The sequence below is a fragment of the Camelus dromedarius genome, chromosome 9, assembly GCF_036321535.1.
Source record: "Camelus dromedarius isolate mCamDro1 chromosome 9, mCamDro1.pat, whole genome shotgun sequence".
Classification (NCBI taxonomy): domain Eukaryota; kingdom Metazoa; phylum Chordata; class Mammalia; order Artiodactyla; family Camelidae; genus Camelus; species Camelus dromedarius.
Genome location: NC_087444.1, coordinates 14,887,093 through 14,909,802, shown reverse-complemented (window position 1 = coordinate 14,909,802; position 22,710 = coordinate 14,887,093).

The window sequence follows — 22,710 nt, the reverse complement described above, 5'->3', positions numbered from 1 at the left end:
GGCACTACAATCAAATTGATTTTCTTAATGAGCAGTTTTGATTCTGTCCATCTCTTGCTCAAAATCTTTCTTTGATGCTCTCTTGCCTGTTGAAATAAGCCTGGAGTCCTTTGCCAAGCATTCAAAGCTCTTCTTGATCGGTTCCCTCCTGCCTTTCAGGTTTTATCGCCTGAATTTTTCTACTTACTAGATCCTGTACATAACCCTGATTTTTCCTCTTCTTTAGCTTTGTTCAAACTGTTCCCTCTCCCTGGAATGCCCTTCCTCCTCCCATTTTGCTCAGCAAATATTTGCTGAGTAAATAGATGGTATCCTTTGGAAAAGCTCCTCCAGAGAAACTAGTTCTTATCCTTGCCTTATGCCCCTCCCATGGTGGAGACACATAAGGCAGGTTATGTTTATTTTCAGCAGGACTCTCTGTGGGGGAGACATACACAAACAGAGGTTTTAAAGGAGTCATCCCTGCTCACAACCTCCCCAACTTCTCCCAAATACTGATGCCACATAATACTGATGCCAAGAGGAGATACTCTCACCTCCTCTTGTTCAGTGAACCTCTTAGTTAAGAGAATATTTTTTATATACTTACTAAGTGCTCTGCAACTTATTGGGGACTGTGAGGGTCAGAGCATTTTTTTCCAGTTTTATTATGTAGAATTATTACAGTTTGACTGCACATACACATTATATTGCATGTAAACACATATAAACAGTATATTGCACTTTTTTTAGTTTTCATATGTGTACTAATTATTGTTTCTAAGAACAGATTAGATCTTTAGCTTTTTAAACTTACATAGTTATCAAAGGAATAAAGACAACTACAAAATAAGAATCCACAGAATGTGGTAATCCAGTCATAAGGGACAGTCAAAGGTGCTTACATATATTCAAGAAATCAGAATAATAATTAGTTTATTTGTGTCCTTATTAATGTTATTATTTTTTAGATTCCTCATATAGGTCAGAGCTTATTTAAGACCACCTGGCTGGTAGTGAGAAGGCTTGTGCAACAATGGCAAACAGTACGTGGGAATTGAGGATCAGCATCTAAGTTCTGTGATGCTGAAGAGATGTATCTGACCAGGATGAGACTTTTTACTAGGGAAGAGGTCAAAGAGGCTGCAGCCAGATGAAACTTTGCGACAGCTGTGCCGGGATGTCCCGCGTGCTTTGAGAATGTATGGTATGCTAAGGCAAAACATCTGATGTGTGCTGAGGAAATGCAAACCAATGAACTTCTCTCTTCATGTGATGAGCCAAGCCTGGGATAGTTCCTTAAAAGGCAGCTTTCCTAAAACCACTGGTAACTTTCTGCTGCTGAAGGCATGGATGGTGTAAGGGGAGATTTTCCCAAGGACCAGCTTCCCATACCCAGTGCAATCACTTGGTCCAGCACAGGCTCAGTTATTTAAAGTGCCGAGGCATCTAACAGTAGGAGTGATAAGCTTCAGGTTGATGAAAAAATGAGCGTGTGTAGCCTTGTAACTTTATGCAAGAGTTTAGCCCAGCTTAACTCAATATCTAGGTTCTTGAGCTCTCTAATCTAGGTTTTATTCCCAGAATATTCTCGGCTCCTGGATTATTCAGAATAGGATAAGGGTTAAGCCTGGAGCATAAGCTTTGAAATCAGATGGATTTAGTTTCACTTACTAGCTCTATGACCTTAAAACTCAGATAAATGCTCTGTGGCTCAGTTTCTTCATTTTGAAAATTGGGATGATACCACTGATGTTAAGGTTTGTTGTAAGAATTTAATAAAATGAGGTCTGTGAAGTGCCTGACAGAGGAAGTGCTCAACATTTCATGGTTACTGGAGGCCCTTTGCCATACTCCATCCTATGCCCAAACTCTCCTCCAAAGCTACCTAAACTCTAACAGCTTCCTCCATATTTTCCTCACACCTCTTAGGAACAATAATTGTAGATATTAATAATGATAGCAACAACCCAGCTATTATAGAGGGTCTGGTACATGCCAGGCCCTGTGGTGGGACTTTACAAACTTTATCTCCAGTCTTAATTATTTCCAGTTTATAGTAGAGGAAACTGAAGCTCAGAGAGAAGAAGTGACTTGTCCAAAGTGGCAGAGTTGGAATCAAAACTCAAGTCTTCTCTCTCTGAAGCATATGCTCTTTCTACTCAACTATATATTTTTTTTTCTGGGAGGATGTCTTTTCTGGACATGAAAACCAGAAACACTATCTACCCCTTAATAACTTTCAGACCTTTTCTAATAATCTGCCTCTGCAACTGCAATTCATTCATTCATTTACCTCACAAGTGTTTCATGTGTGTTTACTAGGTGCTATGGATGTAAAATTGAGTCAAACAGTCCGTGTCTTTAAAGAGTTCACACTCTCCAACAACATGAGTGGACCTAGAGATTATCATACTAAGTAAAATAAGTCAGACAGAGAAAGACAGATATTATATGATATCACTTATCTGTGGAATCTAAAAAAGATACAAATGAACTTATTGACAGAACAGAAACAGACTCACAGACATAGAAAACAAACTTACAGTTACCCAAGGGGGATGGGAGGTGGAGGGACAAATTAGGAGTTTGGGTTTAACAGATATACACTACTATATATAAAATATATAAACAAGGACTGACTGTATAGCACAGAGAACTTATATTCAATATCTTGTAGTAACCTATAATGGAAAAGAATTTGAAAAAAAATAAATATGTATATGTGAATCACTTTGCTGTACACCTGAAACTAACACACTATTGTAAATTAGCTATACTTCAATTTATTTAAAAAAAGAAGAGTTCATACTCTCATTGAGAAGACAGACACATAGAATCGATAAGTGGGAAAATCAGTGGAAAATCAGTGATTAAATAAAAGGGCACAGCAGGACCAGGTCCAGGTAAGGTTGAAGGGAGCAATGATAGTGTCAGAAAACACTTCTAAAGGAGGTGATTTGAGTGGATTCACTATCCTGCTCTTTATGTCTTTCATTCCCGAAACAGGTTTTAAGCAACTGCTGTGTTTTAGGCTTAAGGCTACACCCTGAGATTAAACACAGGCAGGTTTTCATCCAGTCTATACCCCTAACAAACTCATAGTCTAGCCAGGAGGGATAGATTATAAATAACTTGATGTCATTAAAATTGGATTGGGATGCACAAGGAAATAGTTGATGCTGTAGGCCAAGTTTCTTTTAAACATGTTTTTTCTTATTCATCCCAATCTTTTGGCACGTTAAACACCTTTGAGGATATCTCATAGACCATGCCAAGCAAAAATAGCCATCTGAAACTATATTTATATTTTACGACATTCTCCAGGGGAAGAAGCTATAATTCAAACTACAAGTACGTCAAGATGGGGCAATGTCTCCATAACGAGCAACATCTTGGTAAAATGAAGGAGATGAAACTTTGACCATAGTGTCACAAAATACAGTATTAATTATGTTTTAACTGCCTGTTATTTGTCCACTGTTGCCCTCTCTAGCCTGGATAACAGTGCAAGACAAAGTCCAGCTACAATTTCATGATTCTCCTCTAAAAAATTAGTTTTTAGACCTACTAAACCCCAGAGGTGAAAGCAGATTCAATAATGAGATTTTGAAAATAAGGAAATTTAATATATGGTAGAAGTGTCCTTTTAAATCAAGACAACTGTGTAGCCATTTGGGAAAAATTTGATCCATCCTCTAAGCCTTTACATCAAAGTAAAATCAAGATGAATCACAGATATTTAATCTTTGAAAAATGAACTGGGGAGGGTATAGCTCAGTGGTAGAGTGCATGCTTAGCATGCACGAGGTTCTGGGTTCAATTCTCAGTACCTCTGTTAATACATACATACGTACATACATAAATTAAGAAGAAAAATGAAATCCTAGAAACACCACAAGAAAACATGAGCAGGTTTTGTTTTTTCCTTTTCATAATCCCAGAGTAGGAAAAGGCTGAAGCCATAATAGAAAGTACTGATAAATTCAGTCACATAAAAAGCAAACATTTCTTCATGGCAAAAAAAAAAGTCACCATAAATAGTCAAAGTCAAATAACAAATTGACCAGGGAGAAGAGTAGATATATGAAGCTTAATAACAGCGAAAAGGATAACATATAATAATATCCTTTTAATATAATAGTACATAATTTAATATATAATTATGTTATTAATATAAAAATATATGGTTATATATTACTGTTACTTTTGGATATTACAGATGGACCTGAGCAATTCTGGAGGGAATTATATACATGCATTTGTGTATATATATATATATTGTTTTTTTTCCCCAGCAGTTTTCTCCAGAATTGCTCAGATCTACCTGCCCCTCCAGGACCTCAGTTGTTTGCTCAGTGGAGTATCTGGTCACTGCCCTTGTTGCCTTGTTGTCAGCACACTGCCTAACTTGTCTTCCACCAGGATGAACCCTGGGCTAGAATCACAATTGCATAGGTGCCCAGATCTGGAAGATATAACCCTACCCTCTTCTGGACTCAGATTAAACATTATGCCACTGGATATGGGCCCTGGCTTCCCCACCAGTTATTCTGGGTGATGCAACCCAGATCAGGCAAATGTTGTGGGGCAAATGTTGATCTATGAGAGACTGCAGATGGGGTGGGTGGGGAACTGGCAGATAAAGTCCTCCTCCCCATTCCCACCATCACCCTACCCCAACATTCCTGTAACTGAGCAGTTGTCTGTGTTTCCTCATGAAGCTGTGGCCTGTTCTGTAATGCACCACCTTGAATTTGCTTCCTCTCCATTTTGACCTCACTTCCATGTCCCCCTTCACTCTTGCTGTCCTGGGATTGCAGTCCCCCAGGAAAGCATGAGTATGTGAACTTTGTCCTAGCCTCTGTTTCTTAGGGTCTCTGAGTCAAGACCATGTATAAAGAATTATTAGAAGACAATATGAAAAAGACCAACAACACTATTAGAAAAGTAGGCAGGTATGAAAAAACGTTCACAAAAAGTAAGTATAAAAGCAACTATAAATAACTTTTTAAAAATGTGTAAAGATGATTAATCTCACTCATGGTAAGAGAAATACAAAACAAAGTTATAATTAAATGTACTTTTTCACCTGTCACATTGAACAGTCTGATGACATACTGTGTCAGTGAGGCATGGAGAAGCTCTCATTGCTAGTAGAAATATATATATATAACCTCTAAGAAAGATAATTTAGCAATAGCTTTTTTTTTTTTGAGCACAAGCTTTACTCAATGGCCAAAGAATGGAAAAGCAGTAGCCTAGTTTGGAAATCAACTTCTCCAGCAACATCTTTAAAAATTAAAAAATTCACATGCTATTTAGCCCAGCAGTTTAGGCTCATTGTTGTCTTTTTTGTAAAAAGATTGGAAATAATATCCATCAATTAGAAATTCATTCAAGAAATTAAGGTACATAGGCCATAAAGGGACAATTATGCAGCTATTAAAAAAAGAGGTTTTAAAAAATATACTGATATATAAGAATTTTCAGCTTATATTAAGTAAAAATATCTCTAGAAAGACACATAGGAAAATGGTAACAGTGGTTCCCTCTGGGGTAGGCAGTCTTATTTTGCACCTTTTGAATTTTGTACCACATGGATCTATTTTTTCCTTATCAACTTTATTGAGGAATAATTTATATACAGTTAAACTACATCCATTTAAAATGCACAATGCATTGAGTTTTGAAAATTGTATACACTAGTGAAACCACCATGATCAAGATACAGAACATTTAAATCATTCCCAAAGATTTCCCCATGTTCCTTTTTTGTCTGTCTCTCCCTATGCCCTGGTCTCCCACAACCACTGAATTATTTTCTGTCACTAGAGGTTAGTTTGCATTTTATGTCAATGGAATCATACAGTACATACTCTTGTATCTAGCTTTTGCACTCTGCATAGTGCTTTCAAGATTTATTCATGTTGTTTATGTGTATCAGTAGCTCTTTCCTGAATAGTAGTCTATCATATGGTTTTACCACATTTTGTTTATCCAGCCAACTGTTGGTGAACATTTGGGTTGTTTACAGATTTCGGCTATGTGAATAATGCTGTTGTGAACCTTTTTGTGTAAGTCTTTGAGTAGAAATATGTTTTCATTTCTTTTGGGTGAATACCTAGAAGCAGAAAGGCTGGATTGTATAGTGTGTGTATTTTAACTTCTTAAGAAATGCCAGTCTTCCAAAGTGATTTGGACCATTCTCCATTACCACCAGCAGTGTATGAGAATTCCAGTTTCTCTACATCCTTGCTAATATTTGGTGTTAGTCTTTTAAATTTTATGATTAGTGTATAATGGTGTATTACCTATATTAAAAGATACACTGAAGACTAAAAATAAATAAATAAATAGATGATTATTTTTAGCCTCCCCCACTAAGTCTGTAAATAATGTGATAATAAGAAAGTTGGATGTTGAAATTTTTAGAAGGGAGGAGTATTATTTTTCTTCTGTTTTGTAGCAAAATACCACAAATTAGTAGCATAAAACAACCTGTGTTTATTACCTCATAGTTTCTGTGGGTCAGGAGTCTAGGTGTGGCTTTGCTGGGTCTTCTGCTCAGGGTCTCACAAGGTTTGAGCTGGGGGCTGTATTCTTTCATGGAGCCTGTAGCCCTCTTTCAGCTCAGATGGCTGTTGGCAGAATTCAGTTCCTGTGATTGTAGGACTGAGGTCCCTGTTTTCTTGCCGGCTGTCATCTGGGGTCTGTTCTTAGCATCCAGAGGGTGTTTCCTCCTATAACAAGGCAGCTTACCTCTTCAAGCAGGAGAATCTGTCCAGTCCTCTGGACAGTCTCGTATAGTGTAATATAATCACAGGGTATCTATCCCAACACTTTTGCCTTATTCTGTTGGTTTAGATACAGGTCACATATTCTGCCCACACTCAAGGGAGAAGATTAACTAGGACATGAATCACTGGGGGACATCCTACGTGTTTCAACACAGGAGGCATACAGTGCTGAGCTTGGGCAGTGGTTCTCAAATTTGAGTGTGTATAAGAATCACCTAGGGGAAGGGTGGTGTTAAGATTAAGTTAGGATTCCTGGGACCCATCCCCAGAGTTTCTGACTCAGTAAGTTTGGGATGGGGCCTAGGAATTTGTTTTACTGGTGAGCAGTTAACTTTTCAGATGCATCTGAGGCAAGGTCCTCAGGCCACATCTACAGAAACACTGTCATAGAGATTACTTCTTGACTTCTGAGAGGGCCACCCTTGGATCTGAGCCTCCCCTTTGCCAATAAGCAGATGAGATGGACCGAGTCCACCTTCTCTTGAAGACCAAAGGAGAGGCTGGATACTGTGTATCAGCAGAGCCCCAAAGAGACAAAGACCACAGCCAGGGACAAAGAAGTCGACGAAGCAGAAAAACCCTTAGGACAAAGTAATCCACTAGGACATTGCTGAAAGGCAAGGAGAATGAGTCACAGTACAACTAACTGATAATTGAATATTTAATACAATTTAAATTATGGTTCTACCACTAAATAGATGTAAAACATTAAGTCATTTAACCTTCCTGAGCCTCCAAGTCTGCAAAATGAGGATAATAATATCTACTTCCCAGATTTGTTACCAGACGTCAATGAGACACTGTTGGGGAAAAAAAAAAAAGCCCCTATTCAAATATCTGCCAAATCCTACCTAAAAAAATAGAATTCCAAAAAGCATTCCAGACTGTCAAAATATTACCACAAAATTTGGTGCTTCTGTTTCTCCACAGAGACAAGTTAAAGAAAACAGTAAAGGAAAAAGTGATGCAATGAAAATAAATACAAGCTGCAATGAAAGATCATACAAGTATATCATTTATATTCCATGTCAAGGAGATAGACTTACCTGTGAGGAGAAAATAAGTTTGAAGTCTGGATTATAAATAAATACAACTATTCATTTCCTACAGGAAAAATAAAGCCAAAAGACTTATTAAAAAAAAAAGACTAAAATCATGTGAGTATTTTAAGTTCTCTTATGAATGTGTGAAAAACTCGATGTCAAATAAATAGACTTTACAGCCACAAGTACTAAGGGCTATAACCTACACTGAGCAATGAGTGCCTAACAATTCTCAAGTTTTTGGTCCTAAATAATGTAATAATAAAGGCATGAAAAAAGCTGGTAAAAATTAAAGAGAAAAATAAAAAACAATTGCATTTGGATTCTGTGGTACTTCATTAACTAGTTAATTTTCATTTTAAAAAGAGAGAAAATGAAGAGAGAGGGTATAGTTCAGAGGTAGAATATATGCTTAGTATGCATGGGGTTCTGGGTTCAATCCCTAGTACCTCCATTAAAAAATAAATAAATAAACCTAATTACCCCCCCAAAACCAAAACCAAAACAAAATTTTTTAAATAAATAAAAAAAAGAGAAAATGAGAAAAGTAAATCGTGTATTAAAAGGAAAAGCAATTTTTAAGCACATAATCATATTTTTTAATCACTGTTGAAAAGACAGTCAATAAAGTTTAATATTTATTCCTCTTTAAAGCTTTGAAATAAGGTGTGGAGTGTTTTATTCTTCAATGAGAAGAACCACATACTTATTCTGAAAAGCCAATGTCACATTTTCTGGAGATGTAAGAGTCCCTCGCCTTCAAAGCAGGATCAAAAGGTTCACCCAGTGCCGTTCTTTTTCAACATGATATTGAAAATGCTGGTCGTAGCTATTTGGGTCGCACATAAAAATATAAGATAAAAAAAATACTGCTTTTTATAGTTGACATGGTTATATACCTGACAGTTCCAAGAAAAACAACTCCTAAATTACTAGAAATAATAAATGAATTCAGCAAACATAGCCAAAAGAAACCCACATAGAACAATTACATTTCTATCTGTCAGTGAAATACAGCTGTATATTAATAAAAACATAAAATATAAAGGGAGAAAGATTCCATTTATAACCATAAACCAAAAATAAATTTGAGGGTTTTCTTCAAGCCACAAGATTTATCCAAGAAAATTACTAAACCATAACAGGAAGAGAAAAGGAAGATGTGAACAAATGGAGAGATCATTATTGAAAAAAAACAAAATCTAGTAAATGTGACAGTGTTAATAGGTTTAATGCAATCGCAGTTAAAGGCCTTACAAAATACTTACAGAAGCTGAAAAATTGACATCAATCTTAGAGAATAATGGGGAAAAAATAAGGACTGTCTCACAGCATTTAAAATGTATTACAAAAAGCATATTTATCAAAACTATAGGTCCCCAAACAGGAAAAAAAAAAAAATCAATGGAACATCTCCGCTTGGTATAGCATCTTAAGCTTAAAACAGGAGCAATTCCAAAATTCAAACTGTTTCTGCAAATTCCAAACAGAATCAGCTTCATTTCAGGAAATGGCAAAACCACCCTTCCAATGATCTGGCCAAAATATGTGGAGTCATCCTTGACCTTCTTTTTTTCACACCCCACCCCGTGCCTGCCACCCATCTAAAGGTCAAAAATTGATCCAGAATTGACCACTTCTTACGGCCTCACCTCCACTGGCTGATGGAAGTCACTGTGTCCTCTCGTGTGTACCACTGTCAAGGGCCCCCCAACAGACCTGCCATTTCCGCTGCTCTTCTTCGTCTGTCTCAGCACCACAGCCAAAGCACTTCAGGCACCTTTCTCCTCCAGGAACGTATGACTGCTGTTTTCTGGACTGGAGCCTTCTTTCCCCAGCTATTTGCTCTCTTGTTCCCTCCCTTCCTTCAGGTCTTTGCACAGACGTCGTCTTCTCAGTGAGGTCTTTAAGTTCCTCATTGACAAATCAACTTTTCACCCCTCGTGCCAGGCTCCCTATTATTCTTTCCTACCTTACTTGTTATTTACTTACCCACCTATCATCTGTTTTAAAAATTTGTCTCTTTTCACTCCATTCCTCTACCAGAATGTTGGCTCCAGGAGGGCAGGGATGGTTGTTTTGTTCACAGCTGTTTCCTTAGCACCTAGAACAGTGCCTGGCACATAGTAGGCATTCAATAAATATTTGTTGAGTAAAGAAAACAAAACAAATTCCTGTAGCACAGATGTCTGCTTTATAAACCTAATTTACAGCAAAGAAGAAACAATACAATGATGCAGAAAGATCTCATTGCTTACTCATTGAACAATGGGATAATAGGAAGTTAATTACTTTAGACTAATACATCACATCATTTTAAATAATAATAAATTTAAGATAGATTAGAGTAAAACATACTATATTTAAGAATGGGAAGAAATAATATGGCTGTCTCATGTTTGAAGAGGTGATAAATGACTATGGAAGAAATGAAAAATATTGTCAAGGACAAGATAGAGAAATATGATTATGTGAAGATTATTCTAAAATTTGAGGTAGACACATGTAAAACATGGCTATAGAAAGAAAAGCTATGTGAGAAATACAATTATTAGAATCTTATTGCAAAATAGGAAAGAACTGATACAAATATATAGTTCATGTCTAGATTCCACTCTGAGTTGCCAAAGAAGATGAAGAATTTATTCCCAAATGAAAAGAAAGAACAAATATCACATAGAAAAATATACAGCCTTGAAAGCAACTAAAAAAACTATGTGTCTAAACAACTTAAAGATAAAATTCTAGAACTATTAAACTAGTAAAAGCAAATAAAAATAATAAACCTCTTATTAACAGAGTTGTGGGGAAATAGGTACTGACATGCTGCTGGTGACCATATAAGTTTGTGTAATTCCTTAAACAAATAATTAAATGCTATGTATCAAAAGCTACAAAAATGTTCCTATCTTCCAGACTATTTATTATTCCATTTTAGGAAACTTATCTACAAGGAAGTAAATAAACCCAAAATTAAACAAACAAACAATGTCTGTTTTATACTGTGTAGAAAAGCAAAAAATTTGAAACAGCCCAAGTTCCAAATAATAGAGGAAGAGGAATTTCTTAACAAACTTCCTTTTTTTTATTAATTTTTTTTTTTCAGTGGAGGTGCTGAGGATTGAACCCAGGACCTCATGCATGCTAAGCATGCGCTCTGCCACTGAGTTGTACCCAACCCCCTAAGCAGGTCTTCTTATAATAACATGCTGGACCATTAAAATGGACAGTGTAGGGACTCGTTTAACACTTGGGAATGTGGATGTCAACACAGCATGATTACCATCTGGACCATTGAACTTGAGTTGTGATCTTTTTGTAACCAAGCCAAGGTCACGTTTGGGATCAGAATTCTAATCTTTGGGGCAATGCACCATCCAGGACTGATTGTAACAAATAAAGGAACACCTTATGCAGGGTATGCCAACTCTTCAGACTGAAAAGTCTAAGAAGGTCTTTGGTGAGGCTTGAGGCTGGAAGTTAGGATTTAACTTAGCCTCTTGGGTACTATTAACTTGGCCTAATATACACACTTGTCCTGCAGAGGAGAAGTGGTCAGATAGTCAAGTCTGATCAGTTCAGAGGCTGAGCACCCACTGAGGAGGAAGCAATAAACCATCTCAGAGGCCCAAGCTCCTGGAAACTGGAGAACTTCACAGGGAGCCCTGGGCCTGGGAGCTGCCTTCAGAGGCTACAGGCGTGGCAGGCCGGAGGGTGTGAAAACTCCAGAGGAAGGGTCCAATGTTAGGGAATTCCCTGTGGACCCGGAGCCCTCTGCCTGAGGCAGGATGCTTGAAAGCCCTAGTTAGAAGGCATGGCAAGATGGAGAGCAGCTGCAGTTTATTTGTCTAACTCACCATCCAAGTAATCAGGAAGCTGAGATGTTTGCCTAACAGTGCCAGAATGCCTGGATTTGAATTCTGACTCTGCCACTTATTAGCTGAGTGACCCTGAGCAAGTCACTTAAGCTCACTGTGGCTCACTTTCCCCCTGGGAAAAATGTGTGATAACAATAGTCCCTACCTCATCAGGTTGCTGTGAGGATTAGATGCAACAAAGCACATAAAGCTCCCGGACTGGAACTCTTGTCATTTTTATGCACTTGGGGTGACTTGCCCAAATAGTAAAGTGCCTGCAGGCACAGCTTGGAGAATCAGAAAGGAATGGATCACGTCCGAGTATAAGGAATTTATAGCTGAGAGTTACTGAACCAAGTGAGAATTCACCCAGATTCATTTTTTTTTTTGTTGGTGCCATTAATTTGGGAGGAGGAAGAAGGAAGGCCTTCAACGTGTTCACATTGGAGATGCGGGGCTGGCTGGAGGAGGTGGAACGTCCCTGAGACTTCGGGCCAGATGGGCTCTCAGGCAGGTTTCTCCCTTCCCCTGATTCCTCGTTGGAGTCAGCCTAGAGGCCCTGGCTGGAGGCAGTTCCCTTGGAATTGCTTCTTGTGAGAGAGGGCTAGTCCTACATGTGTCCAAATGGGACCACTGGGGACTAGACCATGGATGTCTCCCAGACCCTGCTGTGTGGCAGACAGACCCAGGAACACACCCAAGAATTTAGGAAGTGGATAGTTTTTTTTCTTCCCCTCTTGATTGCCTGGCCATTGGTTGAGAGCGAGTAGTGTCAAAATTAAATCCTGATGCTCATGTATTTTCCCTGGGAACAATTACAGATTTGGCTGCTGGGATAGTGGATGGGCAGGCAAGTGGAGAGACTGCATGCAGGGGCCTGGAGGAGAGGGAGAAACGTCTCTGGGGCATTTTTAGGAAGATTTGCTGTATAATATCCTCCTCTTCTATGGCTCCAAGAGAATTTTGCTAAAGACTGTTTCATCTCTTACGGCTTTTTTGAAGTTAGATTTAGATTTCATTGGAATGTTGTACTGTGATGGTCCTTAAGACAGAGGTAATCTGTAGATATGGGGTTATTTATTCGTATACTTATTTATAAAACAACTACTGTATGTGAGGCACCACACTGGGAACTGAGAGTATAGAGGTAAATGAGGTAGAATCCTTGCTTTCAAGCTGCTCACTGTCCACGAGAAAGACAGGCAAATATACAATGAAAAGGTAAATTCTAAGTGTAATGATAATCTTGGTAGGCCAAATAATGTCTCATAAAGATATCCAAATCCTACTCCCCATGTTGCTTATCCAGATGGGCCCTAAATGTAATCAGATGTGTCCTTAGAAGAGAGAGGCAGAGGGAGATTTGACTGCAGAAGAGAAGGTGGTGATGTGATAATGGAAACAGAGCTTGGAGTGATGTAATTTGAAGATGAAGGAAGGGCCCACAAGCCAGGGAATGCAAGTGGCCTCTAGAAGGTGAAAAAGGCCAAGAAGGGGATTCTCCCTTCAGAGTCTCCAGAAGGAACCAGTCCTGATGATACCTTAATTTTAACCCAATGAATCTCATTTCTGACCTCCAGAACTGTAAGAGAATAAATTTGTATTATTTGAAGCCACTAAGTTTGCAGTAATCTGATACAGCAGCAATAGGATACTGTTGAGTGAAATAAGGGGCACAGAATAGAAAGGATGCTCTGACTTTTGCCCCACTGACATGCAGTGCACACAGGTGTCAGGAGAATTCTGAGAGGTGTTGCCAATGATTCCTCCAAATTGGGAAGGACCGTTAAGGCCATCTTCCTAGCACTCTCAGGTGTGGAGTAGTGAAAAGATTGTCCAAGGTCATACACATTCATTCACTAAGCAAACATTTATTGAGGATCTGTTCTGAGCTAGTTCGTATGTTGAAATTGATGGGATCTGAAGAGAAGTACAGCAAAGTTCTTGTCCTCAAGGAATTTACAGTCCAGCAGGGAGGAACTTGGCGTAAAAGCCCTGGATTGTCATTACACTGGACCAGTGACTTAACCTCTTTGGGTTCACTTCCTTCTGTGTAAATCATAAAAAGAGCTGCTCACCAGATATAGTGAGGACCAAGTGATAAAATACATGCAAAATTGTTTTATAACCTGTAAATCATATTATAGGGCTGAATCCTGGTCTTTCCACAAACCTTCTTAATCTGCATATTTTCTTGGGCTTCCTTGCTTCCACCACCTTCACCTTAGAGAGGGTCCCGCCTTCTCATTAAGGTGTCCAGAGTTAAACCCAGTTGTGTGACTTCACTTGAGGCTCATCCCACCATCAGTCCTATGTCAACAACAGGCACAGAGTTAGGGGTTGGTCTTTGTTAGCATTTTCTTTAAAAAAAATGCTACTAAGTAAAAAAAAATTTTTTTTAATGAGATTACTCATTGTCAAATCATGAGAAGGATGAAGTGAATAGTTTCTGGGAGAGATGATCTGTTATTGTGAGCCAAAAATCAAATGCTGTTTAAAGTATGTTCTATTTGGACCTCTGCTAATATTTCCATATCAGATTACATTGTGCTGAAAAATTGATGGAGAATGTTTGCGCTGGAACAGAAGTCCCAGCTCAGGGTTTGTTTCCTGGTTAGAAATAAAGAGGGAAATAATTAGGTTAGAAGTTGTATTTGTCTTCTCTTTCTGTTTTGTTCCTTCCAGCTCCACAGAGGTGAATCGGGTGCCTTCTTGGCCCAGCCGTGTGCCTCACACTGGGCAGCCTCTGGGAATGGAGTTCAGGTCTGGTGAGGCTGTGTGTCAGGTGTGGTTCCTCTACCTCAGTATTTGAACTTTTAAATCAAAGGGTTATGACTTTAAAGGAAGATTCTAAAGCCATTTAAGATCTTTCTTCCTGTTTATTCTTCACTGAGCATTAGCTAGAAGGACGCTCTCTGTCTCTGTCTCTCTGTTTCTTTTTCTCTGCCGCTGTCTCTTTTTATGTCTCTTGCCTCTCTAAGAGTAGCCTTTACTGTGTATCTCCCAGGACAGTTCAGAGTTCAGATATTTTGCCCCAAATCCCTACATTAGAATGTGGCTAAATTATAAATATTTTGACAACCAACCAACAGCTTCTGAAATAGTTCTGTATTCCAAAATAATAAAAACAACAAATACTTGCATAGTGTTATTTTCCAGAACAATTTGGAGACAGGTACTATTATCATCCCCAATCTGCAGGTGAGGAAACTGAGGCACAGAGAAATTAAATGACTTGCCTGAGGTCACCTTGGTCAGACCTTCTGCACCAATTTTTAGCTCAGAAAATAATGGTTCCCCTAATCACTCATCCTGTCTCTTTCACCCCTCCCTAGCATTGTCTGAAAGCTCTGCATGTCTATGTCCTTCATCCTCTCGTGGATAGAATCATTATAGTCACATGCCTTTGAATGCTCCACTGTACCTGTCTTGTACATAGTGAAAGCTCAGTTAATAATTGTGGATTGGTTAATAATTGTGGATTGGTTAATTCTAAGTTGGAAAACTTAGAAGGTAAAAGAATAAAAGGAGATCTATAAAAATTGTAATGATATGGGAAATGGTTCATGATTATGACATTAAGTATAGATTGATGTAAAACTGTATATACATTATGATATTAACTATATAAAATAAATAGACTATTAAAAGACTGAAAGGAAATACGACAGAATGTTGGCAGTGGTTATTGATGAATGGTGTGGCTAAGAGTGATTTTTATTTTTTTATTTATACTTTTGTATTTTCCCATTGACCTATAATTGGCTTGTGCTAACTTTATAAACAGAAAAATAATAGTTAGAAAATATATCATCCACTTAAAGAAAAGCAAGAACAACATGGAAAAGACTGGTCGACTGAAGGGTCTACCCGGGGATTAAGCTGTGTGAATGGAACTGGGGTTGTGGTATGGCTCTCACAGCCTCTGTGTGTATGTGGTATCTATGCCATAATCTGATGGTATACACAATTGAAATGATTACTTATGAATGGGGAAACAAAAAAAAAAAAACTCTCCTTTTGATATAGTTCAAATAGCCCATGAATTTTGGAGGAAACTGATCTCAGAAAAGATGAGCATGTCAGAGTGGGAAAAAGGCCACAGAGATACTAAAATCAAATCTTCTTTTCTTACAAATATCTGATGTCTACTTTGTTCTGCTGACTGATCTGGGTTAACCTAGATCAGGAAGGAAGAGGTTGAAATGAGAAATGGAGTTCTCAGTTCTTCCTTCGTCTGGGTCAGACCTGCACAGGCGGAGGGACCCTCAGGCATGGCTCCGACAGTGTGCTGCTGCTGCACTGGTTGAGATACCTGTAGCTGTCCATGGTTATCCTCCCTGCTATGGGGATCAAGCCGCTGTGTGTGTGAGGTCTTGTGGTGAGTAATTTGGGGGAGGGCATAGGGCAGGGCGACTGGGCTGTCTGAAGACCCAAGGAAAAGCCGGCTAAGCCAAAGAGTCTGCCTTGCTGGCCTTCCTAATGAACTGTTCTTCATCCCTGCTACCCCCATGTGACCAGCAAACTGGTCTTTGTGACCAAAATACCTATTCAGAGACATCAAACAACCAGTGACCAACCTGTAGCTGACCAGTAATTTGTTCAATTGGTCAAACCACTTTGCATGTTTAGCTTGCTGCAGAACGTAACATTTTGTGGTCCTGTGGATGACTTCAGGAAAATCACAATTTCACATGCGGAGTAGAAATTTAAATTTATTTTTTATGGTTATAAAAGAACTATGAACATATTATTAAGAATTATTAAGAATTTGAAAATACAGAAAGAATAAAGAAAATAAATCCCCCATAATTCTAATCCTTGGTAATAGCCTCTATTCACATAGTTGTTTTTCCTTGCAATTAGTGATTCCCGCTAATCTTTTTTCTCTGTATAGATATATGGCATAATGTATATATGTTTTATTCCTGCCATTTTCCTTAATGTTACATGATAAGTATTCCCCAATCCCTCAATATTCTTTGTAAAGTATGATTACTAATGCCTGCATAAAATTCCATGGTACCAATTAACCATCGTTATGCAATTATTCTCCTAGTATAGGCAAATACATATAAGCTGTTTCTAAGTTTTAATGATAAAAATGTATGATATCACTTATATCCAACTTATAAGAAATATGGGTGTCAGAGGAACACATTCGTGACACTGTAGCACTGCAATCAGCAAAATCCAGATTCCAGGAACTCTACAGGACAAATGAACCAGTTTTTTTCAGCAAATAAACTACTGTGGGGAAGAGATCAGGGGAAGGGGTCCCATAGAGTCCTATGAATGAGAAGAGGCTTACAAGGCATATCAACCAATTGCAATGTATAAATGATATTTGGGTCCATATTCAAACAAACTCTAAAAAAATTTAAGAGACAGAGAAATTGAGACACTTAACTTGGGTGTTTGATTAGATTAAGGAATTATTAATTTTTTCAGAAGTGGAAAGAGTATTGTAGTTATGTTGTTAAAAACAAATCCTTGCCTTGTAAAGACACATACTGAAAATTTCACATTTGAAAAGATATATTTGGGATTTGCTTCAAAATAATGGGGGAGGGGAGGACAGGGGATAGTTTGGGAGATATGGGCAGGTCAAGACTGGTCACAATTGTTCAAGCTGAGTGATGGGTACAGGGAGGTTCATTTTACTGTATCTTTACTTTGGTATGTGTTTAATGTTTTCCACGTTTAAAAGTTAGAAAAAGGAATGAGGGAAAAGGAAGCTAGCATCTCTGATGGCAGAGTGTTGAGCTGAACTGTGGAGGAAAGAGCCCTGTACCTGAGTAAGACAGACTTGTTTTAGTCTCACCTTTCATAGTTACTGGCTGGGTGTCCTTGGGTTGCTTCCCTAACCTCTTTGAGCCTCAAAGCCCTCATTCATAAAGCTGATACTATGAAGCCTACCTTAACAGGGTTTTTGTGAGGAAGAAACATGATCTTATCAAAGAAGTGCTTGGGAAACTGAGGAACACTGGGTATTTTATCTTAAGGGATGAGTAGAGCATGAAGTCAAGGGGCAAGGACAATGTGTAGCTCTTCCTTTCCCAGGGAGTTAAGCTCTCTAGTTCTTCACTGACAGCTGGAGGGTGAGGCTGTTACAGCAACCTGAATCCTGTCCAGAGACCAAGCAACACTCGGAGGGTTGGAGAACTCAGGTTTATTATGCCAGCAGGCCCAAAGGGGTTAACGCTCCAAGCTCTGGACCCCATCTATAGGTTTACACAGGCTTTTATAGGGTTTTAGGTTTTGATTAAGTTTGCACTGTATGCAAATAAGGTGTTAGAAATGGACCGATCAGGAGTGAGCTTTAGGGAACCAATGGAATCTTAGGGGTAAGTTTCATTTTCCTAGAAGCAAGCCGTTTTACAGAAGCGCAAAAGCGGGAAGGCAATGGCCCTGCCTGGGAGGTCTTGCTTGTCCCTTTGTGGGTTTTGCCCCTTCAAGGCTTTTATAGAAAAATACTCAAGTATACTATTTTAATTCCCTTGTCATTTCTTTTATTATGTATTTTTGATTGTTTTCTTAGTCGTTGCCCTGGGGAGTACCATTAGCGTCTTAAATTACAACAATCAACTTAGATTAACACCAACTTAATTTTGATGGTACACAAAACCTTTCCTCCTGTATAATGCCAATCTTTTCCCTCCTTTATGCTGTAATGATCACAAATTACATCTTTTTACATTTTTTATCCATCAACATAGATTTATAATTATTGTTTGTTTAGTTTTCTTTTATATCAAATAAGAAAAAATACATTTATACTGTCTTTTATATTTACCTGTGTAGTTACCTTTACTGGTGCTCTTTATTTCTTCATGTGAATTCAGGTTACTATCTATCATATTTTTATTTCAGCCTGAAGAACTCTTGATATTTTTTGTAGGTCAGATCTTCTTAATGGCAAGTCCTCTCAGCTTTTGTTTATCTGGGAATTTTGCCTTCAGATTTGAAGTATAGCTTTGCTGTATATAAAATTCTTGGTTGACAGGTTTTTCTTTCAACTCTTTAACTATGTCATCTCACTGTCTTCTAGACTTCATGATTCTTTGTTTTTCTCTTTCTAATTCCTTTAGGTGGTAGGTTGGGTTGTTTATTTGAGATTTTTCTTGTTTCTTAAAATAGGCCTGTATCACTATAAACTTCCCTCTTAGAACTCCTTTTGCTGCATCTCATAGATTTTGGAAAGTTATGTTTTCATTTTCATTTGCCTGTATGTATTTCTTCTTTGATTTATTCATTGACTCATTGGTTTTTTTTAGTATCATGTTTTTTAGTCTCCACATGTTTTCCAATTTTTCTTCCTGTAATTAATTTCTAGTTTCATATCATTATGGTCAGAAAAAGTAATTTCTATCCTCTTAAATTTAATGAGACTTGTTTTGTAGCCTGGCATGTGTGGATGTCATAATTTCTGATGAAAAATCAGTTCTTAATCTTATTGAGGATTCCTGGTACTGTATGAGTCACTTTTCTCTTGCAGCTTTCAAAAGTCTCTGCCTTTCAAATGATTGCTGAGCTTCTTGGATGTGCAGATGAGTGTTTTTCATCAAATTTGGAAAGTTTCAAACATTATGTCTTCAAATATTCTTTATACTCCTTTTGTTACCGAGTCCAAACTTGTTCTGCTTGCTGCACGACAGGCCAATAAATCAGGAGACGAGGTGTTGGGGCAAGGAATAGCAACTTTATTTGGAAAGCTGGCAGACTGAGAAGATGGCAGACTAATGTCTTGGAGAACCATCCTACTCCAGTCAGAATACAGGCTCCTTTTATACAAAAAAACAGGGGAGGGGTTGGTTGTTGCAAACTTCTTGTTGCAGGAATTCTTTGCTCTTGCAGCCATCCATGTGGGTCTGGCCATGGTGTCCCTCTAAACCTCCAACAAAACAAAGGTTATTCTCTATTTTGCAGTTTGCCATCTCTACGTAAGTGTGGAAGTACTAACATCCTTAAAGGTCAGAGCCCCAAGAATAGGCTCTCCTGTATGTTTCAGGCTAAAGACCACATTGTTTTACAAAAGGTGCAGAGCTAGCAAAACTCAGCCTAGAAAACAGGGCACAGTGGTTAAAACTAGAGGAACAGATCCAATATGGAGTCAGATTTGTTTTCCTCTATTATACTTTGTTTCTCTCTCTTCTCCTTCTTGGACTCCTCCTATGCATATGTTGGTGTACTTGCTGATGTCCTGTTGGTCTCTGTTCATTTTTCTTCATTCTTTCTGTTATTCAGTCTGGATAATCTCAATGAATTTTTCTTCAAATTCACTGATTCTTTCTTCTGGATGTTTAAATCTGTTATTGACTCCTTCTGGGGAAATTCTCATTTCAGTTATTGTACTTTTCAACTCCATAATTTCTATTTGATTTCTTTTTTATAGCTTCCATATCTTTGTTGATATTCTCTGTTTGTTCTCATATTTTCCTTTGGTTCTTTGGACATGTTTTCCTTTAGACTCAGAACACATTTAAAATACCTGGTTTAGAGTCTTTGCCTAATAAATCCAGTGTCTGGGCTTCCTCAGGGATAGTTTCTATTTATTGCTTCCTTCCCTTGTGTATGGGCCATACTTTCTTGTACTTTTACATACTTTGTATTTTTTTCTTATTAAAACTAGACATTTAAGATGACATAATGCAGCAACTCTGTAAATTAGATTTCTGCCCCTTCCCCAGGGTGCTGTTGTTGCTGCTGCTATAGAAAAATATTCTGAACATAACACATGCCTTGGGCCAAATTCCCTTCAAGCCTGAAGCTCTCCTAGCTCTCTCCTAGACTGTCAAAATGGGCTTGTTGCCTATGCCCATGGAACTCAAGAAAACCAGCATGGATTGAGCACCTCCAGTGTATTCTGATCATGAGGCCTCTTTGAGTCTGTCCCAGACATCGTAGGCAGGGGTAGGGGGTCAACCTGTGGGCTTTCCTGTGGTGCCAGACTGGGGATGGGGCCACAGTTGCCACAGCCCCTGCAGAGCTTCAGGAATGAGACTCTCTTTGGTTCTGTCAGTTTGCCAGGTGGCTTTCCAGGCTGGCGTGGTCCACCTTGCTCCCTCAGCAGTCCCAGCATTTAGGACAGCAGAGCCTGGTCATCCCCCTTCCCAGAAACTGGCTTGAGAAACCAGGGGACAAAAGTGCTGCAGTGGTAGAGGGGGCCTTCACTGGGGGCTGGGGTGGAGTGGGGGCTTACTGGGAAATGTGGGCTCTTTTCCCAGGCCCACCCTGCAGTTGACCTGAGCCTCAGGCTGCCCAGTCACTGCCCACCCACTAATGACTTTAGTTCTTCATTCAGGGGGTCGTCAGACACTACCTAGGCCCTGCCTAGACCTCAGTACCCCACACCCCTTCCTTGCCATGGCCTGCAGTTTGCATGAGGTTAACCTCAGGCTTCTTCCTGGTCGCCTCTGATTCACTTTCCTGGCTCTGGCCGGATAATGGTTTGGGGTTTGGCTGGGCCCTTCTGCTTGCATACTCAAAGCCAGTGTTCCTGACCCTGCCCACTAACAAGCACCCGCTACATCCCAGGGCCACTTTCCCCTCAGTCTTCTACCTGCCTCCTCCCTCCAGCCAGAAATCCTTGAGCGACAAAGTATCTGAATCCTCATCCCAGCAGAAAGTGCCTGGCTCTGCCACCTTCTGCTGAGAACAGCCAGGCCCTGGTAGCATTCTGGGTCCCCTGTGCCTGCCCAGAGGGGAGCTGTGTGTGGCCTGGGCACCATGGGACCAGCTGGCAGGGACAGCACCAGCACTTTACTTGGGCACAGACTTTGGGAGTCCAGAAGGTACTTTGGGGTTTGTTCCTGCATTTGAATCTCAGAGCAGGTATACCTGGCTTGTATTCTTAAACCAGTTCTAAAGATGAAGAGAAACCTGAGGTTCAGAGAGATTAAATACTTGCCCAAGTTCACACAGCTAAGCAATAAGAAGCCTAAGCCAATGGCCTAAGTTTTCTGGCTCTGAATCCAAAGTGAATGTTGTTCCACAGATACGACACTTCTGAAGTGGCCCTGGCAGCACATGAAGCCCAGGAAAGGCCTGCTGAGATTCTCTGGACTTCCTTGCTGGTTATCTCCTGTAGCCTCTGGAAAGGCAGGTGAGGGGCAGGGGTGTTTGCCTGTGTGTTTTGCTGACCCCTGTTTAAAGGCCTTGAAACATACATTCCATCCACACACCCAGTTAGGGTGCTACCTAGCCCCATCTCCAACAGAAGCCAGGGAGACCTGCTGAAAATACCTCCTGTTTGGCTAGTGAACTGTCGTTATTAGGTATACATTCCATTGACTGATACCAGGTAAGCCCCTAGAAAAGGCCATCATTAAATCTGGTCAGAATTTACCTTACTATACCTTTATTCATGCATCCATTATTAATCTTTGGAAGTACATTTATTGAGCACATACTGTGTGCCAGATACTCTCAGGCACTGGGATGCAAGGAGGGATGCAGCACATTTCCTGTCATAGTCCATGGCCTGGTAGGACAGACGAATAAACAGGGTCTCAGTTGCACCCCATAGGTGCACTGGGGAAGAAGGAACTGAGCCAGGGTGGGCCTCTGGGGCCTGGGTCAGGCTGGGAAGGCTTCTCAGAGGAGGTGACTTTTAAGTTGGGACTTAAGGGAAAAATAGGAATAAATTTCTTCAAAAACTGCTTCTGAGGAGCTTTTGACAGAAAGGAAAGAGAAATGATGAGGGATAGGATGGTAGTGGGGGTTCAGGGCACAGAGGAGGGCAACTGAGATACTTGGGTATTTAGTTCCAAGTTGGCTTAGTGCCAGCTCTGACCCTATAACCTTCGTCCCTTAAGTCCAGGGACCCAAACTTTTGTGCAGTGCTGTCCAATGTGACTTCAGTGGTGATGCAATGTTCTATTTCTCTGTTATCCAACATGGTAGCCACATGTGGCTACTGAAATTTGAAATGTGGCTAGTATGACTGAGGAACTGAATATTCATTTTCATTTCATTTTACTTAATTTAAACCTAAGTAACCACCATATCAGTCAGTGCAGCTCTACCTGT